The sequence below is a fragment of the Mytilus californianus genome, unplaced genomic scaffold, assembly GCF_021869535.1.
Source record: "Mytilus californianus isolate M0D057914Y unplaced genomic scaffold, xbMytCali1.0.p SCAF_12, whole genome shotgun sequence".
NCBI classification, from domain to species: Eukaryota; Metazoa; Mollusca; class Bivalvia; order Mytilida; family Mytilidae; genus Mytilus; species Mytilus californianus.
In genome coordinates this window covers 6043886-6063941 of record NW_026262604.1, presented here as the reverse complement: position 1 = coordinate 6063941, position 20056 = coordinate 6043886, and positions in this window count along the sequence as shown.

The following is a 20056-nucleotide window of genomic DNA, read 5'->3' as shown; positions in this document are numbered from 1 at the left end:
GCATGCGCACGTATAAAAGTTGCGATTTTTATCCAACGCAATCATAGGTTTGAACGTCGTTTTCAATTTAGACTTGTTTATATTTTTTCGTTTGGGCTTGTATTATATTTTCCTTCGGGTTTATATGATCCGTTCATCCTATTTCGACTCTTTAAAATTCAAGAGTCTATCCTAAATTGAGGTAAATTTTATGGCCTTCCAAATACTGTTTCGATCCCTAACATCACTGAAGAGACATTAATTGTCGAAATCCGGATATCGTGTACTAATTTTTGCACCTTTTGTTTGCGGTATACCATCTTTTCCGCAAGTTTATTGTTTTCTGTTTGGTATTAGATTATTAATTTTTAGAGATCCATTTTGTTACATCTTGTGATCCGTTTATTTGGCAATCGCCAATGGCAGTCAGCAGGGTTTAAGAACATCAGTTGTTCGACCTGTTAGTCAAATGCGTTTTGTTAAAATATACTTTTTCACTTTTTTGGTTTTTTGGAAAATGTTGTTTGTGCTGTATTTAGACCCCTCTACCAAGAAAAATTTGTTTTGCATGCGCACGTATAAAAGTTGCGATTTTTATCCAACGCAATCATAGGTTTGAACGTCGTTTTCAATTTAGACTTGTTTATATTGTTTCGTTTGGGCTTGTATTATATTTTCCTTCGGGTTTATATGATCCGTTCATCCTATTTCGACTCTTTAAAATTCAAGAGTCTATCCTAAATTGAGGTAAATTTTATGGCCTTCCAAATACTGTTTTCGATCCCTAACATCACTGAAGAGACATTAATTGTCGAAATCCGAATATGGTGTACTTATTTTTGCACCTTTTGTTTGCGGTATACCATCTTTTCCGCAAGTTTATTGTTTTCTGTTTGGTATTAGATTATTAATTTTTAAAGATCCATTTTGTTACATCTTGTGATCCGTTTATTTGGCAATCGCCAATGGCAGTCAGCAGGGTTTAAGAACATCAGTTGTTCGACCTGTTAGTCAAATGCGTTTTGTTAAAATATACTTTTTCACTTTTTTGGTTTTTTGGAAAATGTTGTTTGTGCTGTATTTAGACCCCTCTACCAAGAAAAATTTGTTTTGCATGCGCACGTATAAAAGTTGCGATTTTTATCCAACGCAATCATAGGTTTGAACGTCGTTTTCAATTTAGACTTGTTTATATTTTTTCGTTTGGGCTTGTATTATATTTTCCTTCGGGTTTATATGATCCGTTCATCCTATTTCGACTCTTTAAAATTCAAGAGTCTATCCTAAATTGAGGTAAAATTTATGGCCTTCCAAATACTGTTTCGATCCCTAACATCACTGAAGAGACATTAATTGTCGAAATCCGGATATGGTGTACTAATTTTTGCACCTTTTGTTTGCGGTATACCATCTTTTCCGCAAGTTTATTGTTTTCTGTTTGGTATTAGATTATTAATTTTTAAAGATCCATTTTGTTACATCTTGTGATCCGTTTATTTGGCAATCGCCAATGGCAGTCAGCAGGGTTTAAGAACATCAGTTGTTCGACCTGTTAGTCAAATGCGTTTTGTTAAAATATACTTTTTCACTTTTTTGGTCTTTTGGAAAATGTTGTTTGTGCTGTATTTAGACCCCTCTACCAAGAAAAATTTGTTTTGCATGCGCACGTATAAAAGTTGCGATTTTTATCCAACGCAATCATAGGTTTGAACGTCGTTTTCAATTTAGACTTGTTTATATTTTTTCGTTTGGGCTTGTATTATATTTTCCTTCGGGTTTATATGATCCGTTCATCCTATTTCGACTCTTTAAAATTCAAGAGTCTATCCTAAATTGAGGTAAATTTTATGGCCTTCCAAATACTGTTTCGATCCCTAACATCACTGAAGAGACATTAATTGTCGAAATCCGGATATGGTGTACTAATTTTTGCACCTTTTGTTTGCGGTATACCATCTTTTCCGCAAGTTTATTGTTTTCTGTTTGGTATTAGATTATTAATTTTTAAAGATCCATTTTGTTACATCTTGTGATCCGTTTATTTGGCAATCGCCAATGGCAGTCAGCAGGGTTTAAGAACATCAGTTGTTCGACCTGTTAGTCAAATGCGTTTTGTTAAAATATACTTTTTCACTTTTTTGGTCTTTTGGAAAATGTTGTTTGTGCTGTATTTAGACCCCTCTACCAAGAAAAATTTGTTTTGCATGCGCACGTATAAAAGTTGCGATTTTTATCCAACGCAATCATAGGTTTGAACGTCGTTTTCAATTTAGACTTGTTTATATTTTTTCGTTTGGGCTTGTATTATATTTTCCTTCGGGTTTATATGATCCGTTCATCCTATTTCGACTCTTTAAAATTCAAGAGTCTATCCTAAATTGAGGTAAATTTTATGGCCTTCCAAATACTGTTTCGATCCCTAACATCACTGAAGAGACATTAATTGTCGAAATCCGGATATGGTGTACTAATTTTTGCACCTTTTGTTTGCGGTATACCATCTTTTCCGCAAGTTTATTGTTTTCTGTTTGGTATTAGATTATTAATTTTTAGAGATCCATTTTGTTACATCTTGTGATCCGTTTATTTGGCAATCGCCAATGGCAGTCAGCAGGGTTTAAGAACATCAGTTGTTCGACCTGTTAGTCAAATGCGTTTTGTTAAAATATACTTTTTCACTTTTTTAGTCTTTTGGAAAATGTTGTTTGTGCTGTATTTAGACCCCTCTACCAAGAAAAATTTGTTTTGCATGCGCACGTATAAAAGTTGCGATTTTTATCCAACGCAATCATAGGTTTGAACGTCGTTTTCAATTTAGACTTGTTTATATTTTTTCGTTTGGGCTTGTATTATATTTTCCTTCGGGTTTATATGATCCGTTCATCCTATTTCGACTCTTTAAAATTCAAGAGTCTATCCTAAATTGAGGTAAATTTTATGGCCTTCCAAATACTGTTTCGATCCCTAACATCACTGAAGAGACATTAATTGTCGAAATCCGGATATGGTGTACTAATTTTTGCACCTTTTGTTTGCGGTATACCATCTTTTCCGCAAGTTTATTGTTTTCTGTTTGGTATTAGATTATTAATTTTTAAAGATCCATTTTGTTACATCTTGTGATCCGTTTATTTGGCAATCGCCAATGGCAGTCAGCAGGGTTTAAGAACATCAGTTGTTCGACCTGTTAGTCAAATGCGTTTTGTTAAAATATACTTTTTCACTTGTTTGGTCTTTTGGAAAATGTTGTTTGTGCTGTATTTAGACCCCTCTACCAAGAAAAATTTGTTTTGCATGCGCACGTATAAAAGTTGCGATTTTTATCCAACGCAATCATAGGTTTGAACGTCGTTTTCAATTTAGACTTGTTTATATTTTTTCGTTTGGGCTTGTATTATATTTTCCTTCGGGTTTATATGATCCGTTCATCCTATTTCGACTCTTTAAAATTCAAGAGTCTATCCTAAATTGAGGTAAATTTTATGGCCTTCCAAATACTGTTTCGATCCCTAACATCACTGAAGAGACATTAATTGTCGAAATCCGGATATGGTGTACTAATTTTTGCACCTTTTGTTTGCGGTATACCATCTTTTCCGCAAGTTTATTGTTTTCTGTTTGGTATTAGATTATTAATTTTTAAAGATCCATTTTGTTACATCTTGTGATCCGTTTATTTGGCAATCGCCAATGGCAGTCAGCAGGGTTTAAGAACATCAGTTGTTCGACCTGTTAGTCAAATGCGTTTTGTTAAAATATACTTTTTCACTTTTTTGGTCTTTTGGAAAATGTTGTTTGTGCTGTATTTAGACCCCTCTACCAAGAAAAATTTGTTTTGCATGCGCACGTATAAAAGTTGCGATTTTTATCCAACGCAATCATAGGTTTGAACGTCGTTTTCAATTTAGACTTGTTTATATTTTTTCGTTTGGGCTTGTATTATATTTTCCTTCGGGTTTATATGATCCGTTCATCCTATTTCGACTCTTTAAAATTCAAGAGTCTATCCTAAATTGAGGTAAATTTTATGGCCTTCCAAATACTGTTTCGATCCCTAACATCACTGAAGAGACATTAATTGTCGAAATCCGGATATGGTGTACTAATTTTTGCACCTTTTGTTTGCGGTATACCATCTTTTCCGCAAGTTTATTGTTTTCTGTTTGGTATTAGATTATTAATTTTTAAAGATCCATTTTGTTACATCTTGTGATCCGTTTATTTGGCAATCGCCAATGGCAGTCAGCAGGGTTTAAGAACATCAGTTGTTCGACCTGTTAGTCAAATGCGTTTTGTTAAAATATACTTTCTCACTTGTTTGGTCTTTTGGAAAATGTTGTTTGTGCTGTATTTAGACCCCTCTACCAAGAAAAATTTGTTTTGCATGCGCACGTATAAAAGTTGCGATTTTTATCCAACGCAATCATAGGTTTGAACGTCGTTTTCAATTTAGACTTGTTTATATTTTTTCGTTTGGGCTTGTATTATATTTTCCTTCGGGTTTATATGATCCGTTCATCCTATTTCGACTCTTTAAAATTCAAGAGTCTATCCTAAATTGAGGTAAATTTTATGGCCTTCAAAATACTGTTTCGATCCCTAACATCACTGAAGAGACATTAATTGTCGAAATCCGGATATGGTGTACTAATTTTTGCACCTTTTGTTTGCGGTATACCATCTTTTCCGCAAGTTTATTGTTTTCTGTTTGGTATTAGATTATTAATTTTTAAAGATCCATTTTGTTACATCTTGTGATCCGTTTATTTGGCAATCGCCAATGGCAGTCAGCAGGGTTTAAGAACATCAGTTGTTCGACCTGTTAGTCAAATGCGTTTTGTTAAAATATACTTTTTCACTTGTTTGGTCTTTTGGAAAATGTTGTTTGTGCTGTATTTAGACCCCTCTACCAAGAAAAATTTGTTTTGCATGCGCACGTATAAAAGTTGCGATTTTTATCCAACGCAATCATAGGTTTGAACGTCGTTTTCAATTTAGACTTGTTTATATTTTTTCGTTTGGGCTTGTATTATATTTTCCTTCGGGTTAATATGATCCGTTCATCCTATTTCGACTCTTTAAAATTCAAGAGTCTATCCTAAATTGAGGTAAATTTTATGGCCTTCCAAATACTGTTTCGATCCCTAACATCACTGAAGAGACATTAATTGTCGAAATCCGAATATGGTGTACTAATTTTTGCACCTTTTGTTTGCGGTATACCATCTTTTCCGCAAGTTTATTGTTTTCTGTTTGGTATTAGATTATTAATTTTTAAAGATCCATTTTGTTACATCTTGTGATCCGTTTATTTGGCAATCGCCAATGGCAGTCAGCAGGGTTTAAGAACATCAGTTGTTCGACCTGTTAGTCAAATGCGTTTTGTTAAAATATACTTTTTCACTTGTTTGGTCTTTTGGAAAATGTTGTTTGTGCTGCATTTAGACCCCTCTACCAAGAAAAATTTGTTTTGCATGCGCACGTATAAAAGTTGCGATTTTTATCCAACGCAATCATAGGTTTGAACGTCGTTTTCAATTTAGACTTGTTTATATTTTTTCGTTTGGGCTTGTATTATATTTTCCTTCGGGTTTATATGATCCGTTCATCCTATTTCGACTCTTTAAAATTCAAGAGTCTATCCTAAATTGAGGTAAATTTTATGGCCTTCCAAATACTGTTTCGATCCCTAACATCACTGAAGAGACATTAATTGTCGAAATCCGGATATGGTGTACTAATTTTTGCACCTTTTGTTTGCGGTATACCATCTTTTCCGCAAGTTTATTGTTTTCTGTTTGGTATTAGATTATTAATTTTTAGAGATCCATTTTGTTACATCTTGTGATCCGCTTATTTGGCAATCGCCAATGTCAGTCAGCAGGGTTTAAGAACATCAGTTGTTCGACCTGTTAGTCAAATGCGTTTTGTTAAAATATACTTTTTCACTTTTTTGGTCTTTTGGAAAATGTTGTTTGTGCTGTATTTAGACCCCTCTACCAAGAAAAATTTGTTTTGCATGCGCACGTATAAAAGTTGCGATTTTTATCCAACGCAATCATAGGTTTGAACGTCGTTTTCAATTTAGACTTGTTTATATTTTTTCGTTTGGGCTTGTATTATATTTTCCTTCGGGTTTATATGATCCGTTCATCCTATTTCGACTCTTTAAAATTCAAGAGTCTATCCTAAATTGTGGTAAATTTTATGGCCTTCCAAATACTGTTTCGATCCCTTACATCACTGAAGAGACATTAATTGTCGAAATCCGAATATGGTGTACTAATTTTTGCACCTTTTGTTTGCGGTATACCATCTTTTCCGCAAGTTTATTGTTTTCTGTTTGGTATTAGATTATTAATTTTTAAAGATCCATTTTGTTACATCTTGTGATCCGTTTATTTGGCAATCGCCAATGGCAGTCATCAGGGTTTAAGAACATCAGTTGTTCGACCTGTTAGTCAAATGCGTTTTGTTAAAATATACTTTTTCACTTGTTTGGTCTTTTGGAAAATGTTGTTTGTGCTGTATTTAGACCCCTCTACCAAGAAAAAATTGTTTTGCATGCGCACGTATAAAAGTTGCGATTTTTATCCAACGCAATCATAGGTTTGAACGTCGTTTTCAATTTAGACTTGTTTATATTTTTTCGTTTGGGCTTGTATTATATTTTCCTTCGGGTTTATATGATCCGTTCATCCTATTTCGACTCTTTAAAATTCAAGAGTCTATCCTAAATTGAGGTAAATTTTATGGCCTTCCAAATACTGTTTCGATCCCTAACATCACTGAAGAGACATTAATTGTCGAAATCCGGATATGGTGTACTAATTTTTGCACCTTTTGTTTGCGGTATACCATCTTTTCCGCAAGTTTATTGTTTTCTGTTTGGTATTAGATTATAAATTTTTAAAGATCCATTTTGTTACATCTTGTGATCCGTTTATTTGGCAATCGCCAATGGCAGTCAGCAGGGTTTAAGAACATCAGTTGTTCGACCTGTTAGTCAAATGCGTTTTGTTAAAATATACTTTTTCACTTTTTTGGTCTTTTTGAAAATGTTGTTTGTGCTGTATTTAGACCCCTCTACCAAGAAAAATTTGTTTTGCATGCGCACATATAAAAGTTGCGATTTTTATCCAACGCAATCATAGGTTTGAACGTCGTTTTCAATTTAGACTTGTTTATATTTTTTCGTTTGGGCTTGTATTATATTTTCCTTCGGGTTTATATGATCCGTTCATCCTATTTCGACTCTTTAAAATTCAAGAGTCTATCCTAAATTGAGGTAAATTTTATGGCCTTCCAAATACTGTTTCGATCCCTAACATCACTGAAGAGACATTAATTGTCGAAATCCGGATATGGTGTACTAATTTTTGCACCTTTTGTTTGCGGTATACCATCTTTTCCGCAAGTTTATTGTTTTCTGTTTGGTATTAGATTATTAATTTTTAAAGATCCATTTTGTTACATCTTGTGATCCGTTTATTTGGCAATCGCCAATGGCAGTCAGCAGGGTTTAAGAACATCAGTTGTTCGACCTGTTAGTCAAATGCGTTTTGTTAAAATATACTTTTTCACTTGTTTGGTCTTTTGGAAAATGTTGTTTGTGCTGTATTTAGACCCCTCTACCAAGAAAAAATTGTTTTGCATGCGCACGTATAAAAGTTGCGATTTTTATCCAACGCAATCATAGGTTTGAACGTCGTTTTCAATTTAGACTTGTTTATATTTTTTCGTTTGGGCTTGTATTATATTTTCCTTCGGGTTTATATGATCCGTTCATCCTATTTCGACTCTTTAAAATTCAAGAGTCTATCCTAAATTGAGGTAAATTTTATGGCCTTCCAAATACTGTTTCGATCCCTAACATCACTGAAGAGACATTAATTGTCGAAATCCGGATATGGTGTACTAATTTTTGCACCTTTTGTTTGCGGTATACCATCTTTTCCGCAAGTTTATTGTTTTCTGTTTGGTATTAGATTATTAATTTTTAAAGATCCATTTTGTTACATCTTGTGATCCGTTTATTTGGCAATCGCCAATGGCAGTCAGCAGGGTTTAAGAACATCAGTTGTTCGACCTGTTAGTCAAATGCGTTTTGTTAAAATATACTTTTTCACTTGTTTGGTCTTTTGGAAAATGTTGTTTGTGCTGTATTTAGACCCCTCTACCAAGAAAAAATTGTTTTGCATGCGCACGTATAAAAGTTGCGATTTTTATCCAACGCAATCATAGGTTTGAACGTCGTTTTCAATTTAGACTTGTTTATATTTTTTCGTTTGGGCTTGTATTATATTTTCCTTCGGGTTTATATGATCCGTTCATCCTATTTCGACTCTTTAAAATTCAAGAGTCTATCCTAAATTGAGGTAAATTTTATGGCCTTCCAAATACTGTTTCGATCCCTAACATCACTGAAGAGACATTAATTGTCGAAATCCGGATATGGTGTACTAATTTTTGCACCTTTTGTTTGCGGTATACCATCTTTTCCGCAAGTTTATTGTTTTCTGTTTGGTATTAGATTATTAATTTTTAAAGATCCATTTTGTTACATCTTGTGATCCGTTTATTTGGCAATCGCCAATGGCAGTCAGCAGGGTTTAAGAACATCAGTTGTTCGACCTGTTAGTCAAATGCGTTTTGTTAAAATATACTTTTTCACTTGTTTGGTCTTTTGGAAAATGTTGTTTGTGCTGTATTTAGACCCCTCTACCAAGAAAAATTTGTTTTGCATGCGCACGTATAAAAGTTGCGATTTTTATCCAACGCAATCATAGGTTTGAACGTCGTTTTCAATTTAGACTTGTTTATATTTTTTCGTTTGGGCTTGTATTATATTTTCCTTCGGGTTTATATGATCCGTTCATCCTATTTCGACTCTTTAAAATTCAAGAGTCTATCCTAAATTGAGGTAAATTTTATGGCCTTCCAAATACTGTTTCGATCCCTAACATCACTGAAGAGACATTAATTGTCGAAATCCGGATATGGTGTACTAATTTTTGCACCTTTTGTTTGCGGTATACCATCTTTTCCGCAAGTTTATTGTTTTCTGTTTGGTATTAGATTATTAATTTTTAAAGATCCATTTTGTTACATCTTGTGATCCGTTTATTTGGCAATCGCCAATGGCAGTCAGCAGGGTTTAAGAACATCAGTTGTTCGACCTGTTAGTCAAATGCGTTTTGTTAAAATATACTTTTTCACTTTTTTGGTCTTTTGGAAAATGTTGTTTGTGCTGTATTTAGACCCCTCTACCAAGAAAAATTTGTTTTGCATGCGCACGTATAAAAGTTGCGATTTTTATCCAACGCAATCATAGGTTTGAACGTCGTTTTCAATTTAGACTTGTTTATATTTTTTCGTTTGGGCTTGTATTATATTTTCCTTCGGGTTTATATGATCCGTTCATCCTATTTCGACTCTTTAAAATTCAAGAGTCTATCCTAAATTGAGGTAAATTTTATGGCCTTCCAAATACTGTTTCGATCCCTAACATCACTGAAGAGACATTAATTGTCGAAATCCGGATATGGTGTACTAATTTTTGCACCTTTTGTTTGCGGTATACCATCTTTTCCGCAAGTTTATTGTTTTCTGTTTGGTATTAGATTATTAATTTTTAAAGATCCGTTTTGTTACATCTTGTGATCCGTTTATTTGGCAATCGCCAATGGCAGTCAGCAGGGTTTAAGAACATCAGTTGTTCGACCTGTTAGTCAAATGCGTTTTGTTAAAATATACTTTTTCACTTTTTTTGTCTTTTGGAAAATTTTGTTTGTGCTGTATTTAGACCCCTCTACCAAGAAAAATTTGTTTTGCATGCGCACGTATAAAAGTTGCGATTTTTATCCAACGCAATCATAGGTTTGAACGTCGTTTTCAATTTAGACTTGTTTATATATATATATATATATATATAAAACGAGAAACACGTATGAACCAAACCAACAAACGACAACCACTTGTTTGTTTGGACATCTGTTACATCAATAGTATTCAATAAATTACCCTTTATAATGAAATAATTTGTTTTTGTATACGTGGTTTGTACATTGTGTAGTGTATACAAAAGTAGCTGTTTCTAATTATAGATGCATGTACCAACGTATTTGGTTTTAACGAACAAAATCTCTGTATAATTGAAAAATTATTACACCAGGGTTTTCACTATCACAAACCTGTTAAAACATTTATAAATTTTATCATCGGTACAAGGACGTGTTTCGTAAATATAAATCAACATGCAGACAACTTATATGTTCAGACATTTCAGATCCAATCTTTTATGGTTATGTTCTATACAAAGCACAACAATGTCGTCATTCACCTCAAAAGCTAATCAAACCTTTAAACAGACTTATTCAGGTGGGATATAGTTACGGTACTGTTGTCAGGTCATTGAAGATGGCATTATTTCAAATTAATATTGATTCACTTATAGGGTCTTTGAATCGGATATAAACACATTTATTTTAAAGCAAGTTGATGGCATGATACGGGTTATGTTCTTCTCGTATATTTTATGACGGTATGATACTAAACCCCTAACGTTAGAGGTTGTGTCAAAGGTTAAAAACAGCAAAAAAGTGCAGATCCAATATTTTTTCGAAGTTATACCCCTTTGAAATGTAAATAATATAATTGAAAATCAACAGTGTAAATGCTGTCACACCTATTCTTGATTTATGCAATATCTTAGATGAGCTGGAAAGTCAGCATGATTTGAATATTTTTAGCGATTAATACAATCTAAAAGGAAAAACTAACATGTTAGCGTATTAGCACCTTGAAATCTCATTTTAGAGTCGAATAAAGTCTATGTCAAAGATTGTTTGAAGTACTAACTGCCTCCGAAGATTTAATATTAAAAGGATACATCGAAAATAGTAGGAAAATACAAAAATCAAAAGTACAAAAAGGACAGACAACTGAATAGCTTTAAAACACCTTTAGAAAAGAGACAAAATTAACAATAATCCACAAAACATTATACAGATCAGAGCAAAAATGGAAGAGAACTCATTTGTGCTTAAATATTTAGCATTTTACAATTCAATACATCATCTTTTAAGTATTCAAGTTGAGATCCCAACTGTTTTCAAACGTTACTACCTTTTTTGTTGAGCAATTAAGGTTTTTTTCCGGGTTTGACGTAGTCCCAAATCGTCTAATAGTATATAAATGTCAAGCGGGTGGGCACGCGGGGGAAATTGTGTAGTACTTAGTTTGTGTAATCAACTCCACATAGAACTACAGTTTTCAACCCAGATCCCTGTAACTTCACTGGACGATTGAACATATGTTGAAGTTTTGCGCCTGTTATTATTGAATTGTTTGATGAATTATTCTCATTTTTCGTTACTTGGGAACTTAGTCATTTTTCAGCAAAATTTATGAAAGAGTTGGCCACATGTTGAGCAAAATCTTCTTACCACTCCGAAGCACCTGAGATCGACAGTAGTTTTCTATGTTGTATTTTGTGTTCTATTCTTTGTCTGTTTGTCTTTTTCTTTTTTTTTAGCTCTGGCGTTGTCAGTTTATTTTCGACTTATGAGTTTAAATGTCCCTTTGGTATCTTTTGCCTCTCTTTTGTGTAATCAACTCCTACAGTTTTCCTCCAAGATCCCTGAAACTTTACAGGAAGATTTCACATATGTTGAAGTTGCGCAGCTTTCTTTATGGAATTGTCTGATGGTTTTTTTTTCTTGTTTTTTTTTCAGACTTGGGAACTTAGTCATTGTTCAAATATTTGATTGTTTAGTATAGAGCATTCTCCATTGATTAAGACACAATCTGCGTAACCCAGCTAATCTAGTCTTTGAACTATTTCCTATATTTTACTGATAGATGCTTTAAGTATTTTTAGAGTTAACATTTACGTAATCTAGGATTATTTTTCTAAAGATATAAATAACTTTGTTTATCCTTCATGGAACTTTATAAAATTTTAGATAGAAACAACTGAAGAAAGCAGTTTATTTTTATTTTTTTTTTATTTTAAAATGGTCCTAGTGTTTTGCTAGTCAACATTTCACTTTTACACTGACAGCAGCAATCGCAGGCTAGACACAAATTTCTGTGGAACCCTTTATCAATTCTTATAGTTACAACCTTGAAATAAAATGAAAAAGCTAGGACAAATTTATTAAGAAAGTTAGTTTGCTAGTATTCCTTAACGATTTTATTTTTTGTTTAGAACAGTACAGTGGCAGAACACCCACGTTTAGCACTGAAATGAACTGAAAAATTAAATTTGTAAAATTAATGAAATATACCTCTTTCTATAAATCCAGATCATTAACTGAATTTGTATCTTTTCAAACTTTTTTCAAATCATCGTCTTTCAAGGAATTTGTGAGTTTATTTTGTTTTCGTTAGACAATTTAAGTTAAACATTTGGGAACATAGTTTTTATTTTTCCCTGTGTCTGTTAGAAACTTATTCATTCCTGAATCGGCTCGTTAAATCCGGTGCCTAGTCCGTAAGGGACCTGTTGCAGGGTAAATTTTCTGATCATGTCTTGCATGCATTTAGTCAAGTTTTGTGCTCTCATCTTGATCGACTAATCCAATAGAATTGATATAAACGTTGTCTAGTCTAAAAAACGCATAAAATATTTGTCAATAGGGGTTGAGCAAAACTGCTGAAAACTCTTTTGCGACGTCGGTTTCGCCATTGAACCAGCCAATCCCTCGAAATCTGCATCACGGCCTCGGTGAAGTCTTAACTAAAGCCTCAAATGCCTAATTAGAAATAAAGGTCAAGATACGCCATTTTAGATTATTCGTGACACATTAGTAACAGCTGTATAAACAAAGCAATCTAATCCAACTCATGGAAGCTACATACAATGTGGCAAAAGGAATTGTTTTTGTTGGAAAGCTGCCAATACTTGCAGTTCTTTAATCAGATCCTTTACAAAACAAAGTTATACCATCTACGTAAATATAAACTGTAAAACAAAGAACTCAATTGATGTACTAACTTGTAGATCCAATACGTGGAAGAAACAATGGACAACTTTAACATTTGGTTAAAAATCTATTGATCATGATGCAATATCAACAAAAACTGGCACTTCACAATATATCTTCGCTGAAAGAAACTTTTTTGCCAATGTTACTTTTCAAATTATAAATGTAAAAATTGGCACTCATACCACATCTTCTTATTTATACTGAATGGGACACCGCGGCTAAAGGAGAAGAAAAAAACTTTTGAATCTACCAGCTTCATACTTTAGAGCCTGGTGGTCTAACTTAAAAAGACGAAAAAATGTACAGGAACTAAAAAGTTTATTATGTGGCATTATCCTTAATATATCTCTGTAATATTGACCAATGGACGTTGCAAACGTAGCTTACTTCAACCTTGGCTATAGTATAATAATCAGAATCAGCATCAGTTCTTACCAATTATAATAATTGAACAAATGACCATACAGATTTGGAGTAAGGTACACATATTTCGTGCGCTTCTCACATTATCTTCACAAGTTCCCCTTTTGCTCTCATGCTGGAATCCTTTATACAATAAAAATGAATATTTGTTTTAACAACATTATATATTATGACATGTTTGTTTGTTTGATGTACTCGTTATAACTTGTCGAAAACGTTACTGCCATTTTTAAAAATGACACAAACGATGCTCAATCTCTAGAACAAAACGCAATTGAACAATTACTGTGAAAAAGATAAATTGATTGAAATATGAGTTATATTATTACTATAATTGTGTTAAAGATGGACATATGTTTTCGTTTGGGGAAAATAGCAAGCCTGTTAGTTAGGTTATGGTTAGGGTTTGAATTAGTAAAAGTACAGATTTCGAAATAAACAAAAAAGCTGTCTTTGTTGCTTCGACTTTTGAAACAGCCACACACCTTTGTTACCTTAATAGCATATGACGCAGGATTAATCGATCATTATTCAGTAACCATTTTTATATATATATCATGGTAAAATAATATACTGTTACAAATCAGACTTAACGTCAACGATTTAAAGGATTTGTGTTGCCCATTTATTGCTCCTCAAGTAATTTGCGTTCTTTGTATATATATAGTACTTCCTTGATTTGATTTCTTTAAAAAAGAAATCTTGTTCAACTGGTTGAATTTTTGTAATGTCTCAACCTGTCTAATTGCTAAAATTTTAACTATTTTAATATTAGTCTTGCATAGTAGCTGATGGTTCCCTGATGACGAATCTTAATTGAATCCGTTGGAAATTAATTCGAATCCCATCTCTCTTATTCTTTTTAATTTATACCTGACCAATGGTATTTCGACGTCGGAAAATAATATTAACTTCAAATTTAAAAAAAAAATGAATATGTTTTATATACTTGAATGGCTACTTTTTACTATAAAACAAGTGTACGTGAAAAGTAAGACCATAAAGATCATAACCGTAAAAACTAGGATGTCATATCAGGTTTTTCTATAAGATAAGGAATAAGGTAGCATGCTTGATTAAACATACCTGAACTATGTCGATAGTTTAAGAGACCTAGTATTACATAAAATAAACATTATCAATGATCCACGCGTAAATGAGGTAATGTCAGTTGAACTCTTCCACAAAGACATGTATACATTGCTATCAATCCATACAAGTATATTTGACCCACAACTTATAGTATCTGAGATATGGACTATACCACGGAAACGTAACCTTGTTCACCTATCAATGAACTGAGGTCGAGGTCAGGTGAACCATGTCTGATGGACATGTAGACCTTGCATGGATACCATATACTAGTAACCAGATATAGTTATCCCAGAACTCATGATAAGTGAGACATTCTGAAACATAAAACTATACAAATAGTTTACGCAGTTGCCGCCGCCACCACCATCAGATTGTATTATCTATGCCTCGCATTCTTGCGTCGAATAAAAGTTAAAAATAAAAACAACTGAAATTAGCTCTCTGACTTAGACCAAGACTTTCAAACTAACAGTACACAATGAAACGTGAAAGCTACTACTTGCTTTGACAATATTTTCGACTTTGTTTATATGTGTAACAAAATGGTGTTAGTAGAATACATCGATGCTGTACATAGCACTCATTTTGTAGATAATCTTTAACTTCATTTCAATTCTATAGCCAGATGATGCTCAATAAGTCATATTAGTGTGTAAGATGGAGTGATTAAACTTTGACAGACCCCCTCCCCCTTTTTCACCGTTTGCAGTATTTCTCGTTTCTAAAGAGCAAAGATATACTCAGACCTGCTAATTCAATTCATTCTGCGTTATTATTACACCTGTTTTGGAACAAAGTACAATTGTATATGCTTCCACACTTAGCAAAAGAAAGTTTGATATTTACCCAGAAAATCATTACGAACACCTTCTATCAAAAGACGGGGAAAATAACATTTTTGGAGGGCAACTTATAAATGTTAATATGAAAATGACATCTCTAATGATCAGTTGTATCGAATCTTATGTAAAAATCCAAAATTTGGAAATTTTAATCGATCGATGTCACTGTTATTTATCAGTTGAATGAAAAGTACAAATGTCAATCTCGAATCATATTTTGCAACATAAATATCAAATCAGTCATAAATATAGAAACTAAAGTAATAATCGTTTTAAATTATTCGAATTTATTTCGCTCTAAACGGACATATGTAGGGTCGGCACGCTGTTTAAATGTGGCTCTGCGTTTTCTCTGAAATTTTAGCTTTGACCATTGACACAAAGTTAAGACAATCGTCACCACTGTAGACAACGACAACATCAATATTTCGATGAGGCTTGTTATCCTCTTTCTACTGATATAACGTACAGCCGTGTGTTATTCTAATAACCCAAATCATTCAATTCCATTGACTGGACACCCTAATAGGCTACTAAGTATATATGGGTGCATTGGTTCAATAATTTCGATAACATTATAATTCCAAGAAACTCGTTTCATGTGACTTTAATTATTTTTATAATTAATTATTTATTTGGTGGCACAAATACAACAAGGTAGGGAAATATCTTTTTGAATCGTTTCGTCCAATGATGTTAACTGTATTGAACGTCAGATAAAGTAAATAGTGTTATATCATATATATTCTTTATTAAATTATTAATACCGTAGCATTGACGTTGTCATTTCACGCTGAGCGAGTCCTAGTAACCTGAAAAAATATAACCCAACGTTAACGTTACATTAAGACCTTTACAAATACAGATATGCTTTACTCAAGAAAACATAACTATAATCACATAATCACATAAGATATTCACAATCATGAGATGAAGCATTTGCTCGTGGTTTAAATGAAAGAGATGAGTATTGTTAAAAACAGGATGATATGTACAAGTTAATATTTTTTTTTGTTTTTTCTGTCATTTTAATTTCAAAGAATCGTTTTAATTGAAGTATAAGCTTTGATGGATTTTTAAAACATTTGAAACGGCAAAACACTCTTTTTAAATCGAAAATCATATTCATACAGCAGCCGTTCCTTTAATAATGTATAAAACTAATGTGAAACCAAAGTCTTACATTACCAGTATAAAAACGATATATTGTCATATGCTTCAATTAAGCGCCACAAGAGATCGGGCAAGATAAGGAGAAGAGTAATTGCTATCGGCCTAAAAAAAAAAATATTGATATTTGAATTATTGATAAATGTTGTTTGAAATTTGTAAGTTACTTTAGATACTATTCCATAATGGTTTTTACAGCTAAGTGGCTCTCAAATTAACTTGTTAGTGTCGATTAATATGACAACTAACAAAAAACAAAGATTGAAAATTGTGTCAGTCAAATTTATTCACAACTTGTATAGACTGGGCACGATTTAGACCTTTAAATATTGCAAAAAACCCCGTCTATTGTTTAAGATTGTAGATGTTGCTGTGGAGATGTCTGTTTGGTTTTTTTGTTTTGTCGTTCGGGTGCTGTCTTATTGGCGATTAATTATCCTCGTATCACATGCTACATGTAAAATAAGTACATTATGTTGTTCTGTTAAGGGCATGTTGTTGATAAGTCAAATATATAATACACGATAGAACAAACTAAAGTTTAAAAAATATATATATGGAAAAGTATGTGAAAGGAGGTTTTCAGAGGGGAATTATAAATCCATAGTTTTGCGAAAAAAAAAAAAAAACAATAACTCGTCAAATACCGTTTCATCTTGCATTTCAGTAAATGTTTTGCAACTTATCTGTGTGTCCTTGTAACAAGTTCCCCTTCTCCAATTAAAACTTTTATTATTACTTATAATAAACGTGTAATATAAAAGAAATGGAACTGATTTTTGGAGTGTAAAACATCATTTGAATGTTTTACATACATTCCGTGTTTTTGATGTTCTTTTCAACTCAGTTTAAAGTTATGACTCTCTATATTACATGTCTATACAATCTCATCATTGACAAAGAGTAGTTTTACTGTTTAATTAAAAGTCCTTTGAAGAATGTGATTAGACATGATTTTGATGTGACTAATATAAAGCGTTTTTGTAATGAAAATTGAAAATATGCTACATTTACTTCCTAAAATTTTGTTAATATGAGCTGGTTGAAGGTTATCATACGAGCACTAATTGAAACCCTTTAAGAGCAGATGTGTTCCTGTACTGTTGTAAATCACAGCTAACTTGTGGCCAAATTTAGTTGAGATCCGTTAAAGTCAATTCGATTGAAAAATTTTATAACACTTGCCTTGGTGATAATTTTTTGCTTAGAATAATCATTCAAGAACTCAAAGGTTGTTGATCTATTACTATATCCAACTGAGAAACCAATATGCGCACGAAAACTTAAAATTGACCATTGAAACAGCACAACATAAAAACTCACTACAATAATCAGTTGAAAAAGGCTTGACTCATGATATCCAAACAAAAAGCACACAAAACTTAAAAAAGGACTTAAGAAACAAAGTATTGTCTTTATGGTCATAGAAATTTGGAGTACGATATTTGTACTCAGACTCAGATATTCAACCAATCAAACTATTGTTTGTTGTGTTTCGAGCACAAAATATGTACTCCGAGTTTTGAGTGTATTTCGACAACCGAGTGTTACTGAAACCTAGTTAAAATCCAAAAACAGCTACTGAAAAAATCATGTACTTAAATATCACTAAGTGCACATCCAATAAATTTAGTATAAAAACGTCATACACAGTCAGAGAAAACTTGATACTGGACATTTCGAAGAAATATGTTACGACAGCATGTAAGACCGTTAATATTCATAGTCGTATAACAATAACATATATTTATGCTTTATATTCTTGATATCAAAATCAATGTTGGTACCGATAATAAATATTCAAAGACCTTATTAATTATTTACACGATTATCGTTCTGCATAAACCCCAAAGGTTTACTGGGGTATAGAAATATGGTCATGTTTGGATTTCTCACATTCAGCAGTGAATTCCATGCTTAAGATTGGTATCTTTTTGGCTGTGTGAGATGTAAAAATTCACAGACACATCATATCTGAATCGGCTCGTTAAATCCTGTACCTAGTCCGTAACATGCGTAAGGGGCCTGTTGCAGGGTACATTTTCTGTTCATGTCTTGCATGCATTCGGTGTCACGTTTTAGTCGAATTTTGTGCTCTCATCTTGATCGACTCATCCAATTGCATTAATATAGACGTTGTCTCGTCTAAAAAACGCATAAAATATTTGACCCCTTAACTAGGGGTTATGCAAAACTGCTGAAAACTCTTTTGCGACGTCGGTTTCGCCATTGAACCACCCAATCCTACGCAATCTGAATCAAGGACTCGGTGAAGTCTTGACTAAAGCCTCAAATGCCTTACTAGAAATAAGGGTCAAGTTACGCTAATTTAGAAGTTGTATAGACTTTATCCGTGACACATTAGTAACAGCTGTATATACAAAGCAACCTAATCCAACTCATGGAAGCTACACACAATGTGGGAAAAGGAATTGTTTATGTGGGAAAGCTGCCAATACTTGCAATTCTTTCATCAGATCCTTTACAAAACAAAGTTATACCATCTACGTAAATTCCAACTGTAAAATGAAGAACTCAATTTATGTACTAACATGTAACACCTGTGGCATTCAATACGTAGAAGAAACAATGGACAACTTTAACATTCGGGCTAAATAACTATCGATCATGATGCAATACCAACAAAAACTGGCCCCTCACAATATATCTTCGCTGAAAGAAACATCCTTTTTGCTAATGTTACTTTTCAAATTATAAAAGTGAACATTAGCACTCATATCACATCTTCTTATTTATATTACATGGGACACCGCGGCGAAAAGGAGAAAAGAAAACTTTTGGATAAACCAACTCCATACTTTAGAACCTGATGGTCTAAATTAAAAAGACGAAAAAAGTACAAGAAAGATTAATTTTATTATGTGGTATTATTCTTGATATATCTTTGTAATATTGACCAATGGACGTTGCAAACTCAGCTTACTTCAACAGCAGATTTCGTTAATCAAACAAAAAATCTTGAACGTCATAATTTTTAGCGCAGAAAAATTAAATGTACAATGAACTGCAAAATTTTCTTATCTGCATCCGATTTTAACCTGGATAGATGCATGTCCGATGTAGCTAGTCTGTCTAGCGAAATATTACGTTTGTTCTTTTTGTTGTTTTTTAGTTTTTTTGTCGTATTGTAAATATCTTTTATATTCTAGTATTTACTTATCAAATTGTATATCAAAATAACATTCTTTGGCAATTTAATTTTACACAGCTATACCTGGGATATAGTATAATCAGAATCAGCATCAGTTCTAACCAATTATAATAAGTGAAAAATTGACCATACAGATGTGGAGTAAGGCAAACATATTTCGTGCGCTTTTCACATTATCTTTACAAGTCACCTTTTACTGTTGTGCTTGAATCCTACATAAAATGACAATGATTATGTTTTTATTTCAACAACATTATATATTTTGATTTGTTTGTTTGTTTGTTTAGTGTAATTGTTATAACTTGTGGAAATCGTTACTGCCATTTGTAAAAAGTGACACGAATGATGTAAAATCTCAAAAACAAAATGCAATTTAACAATAA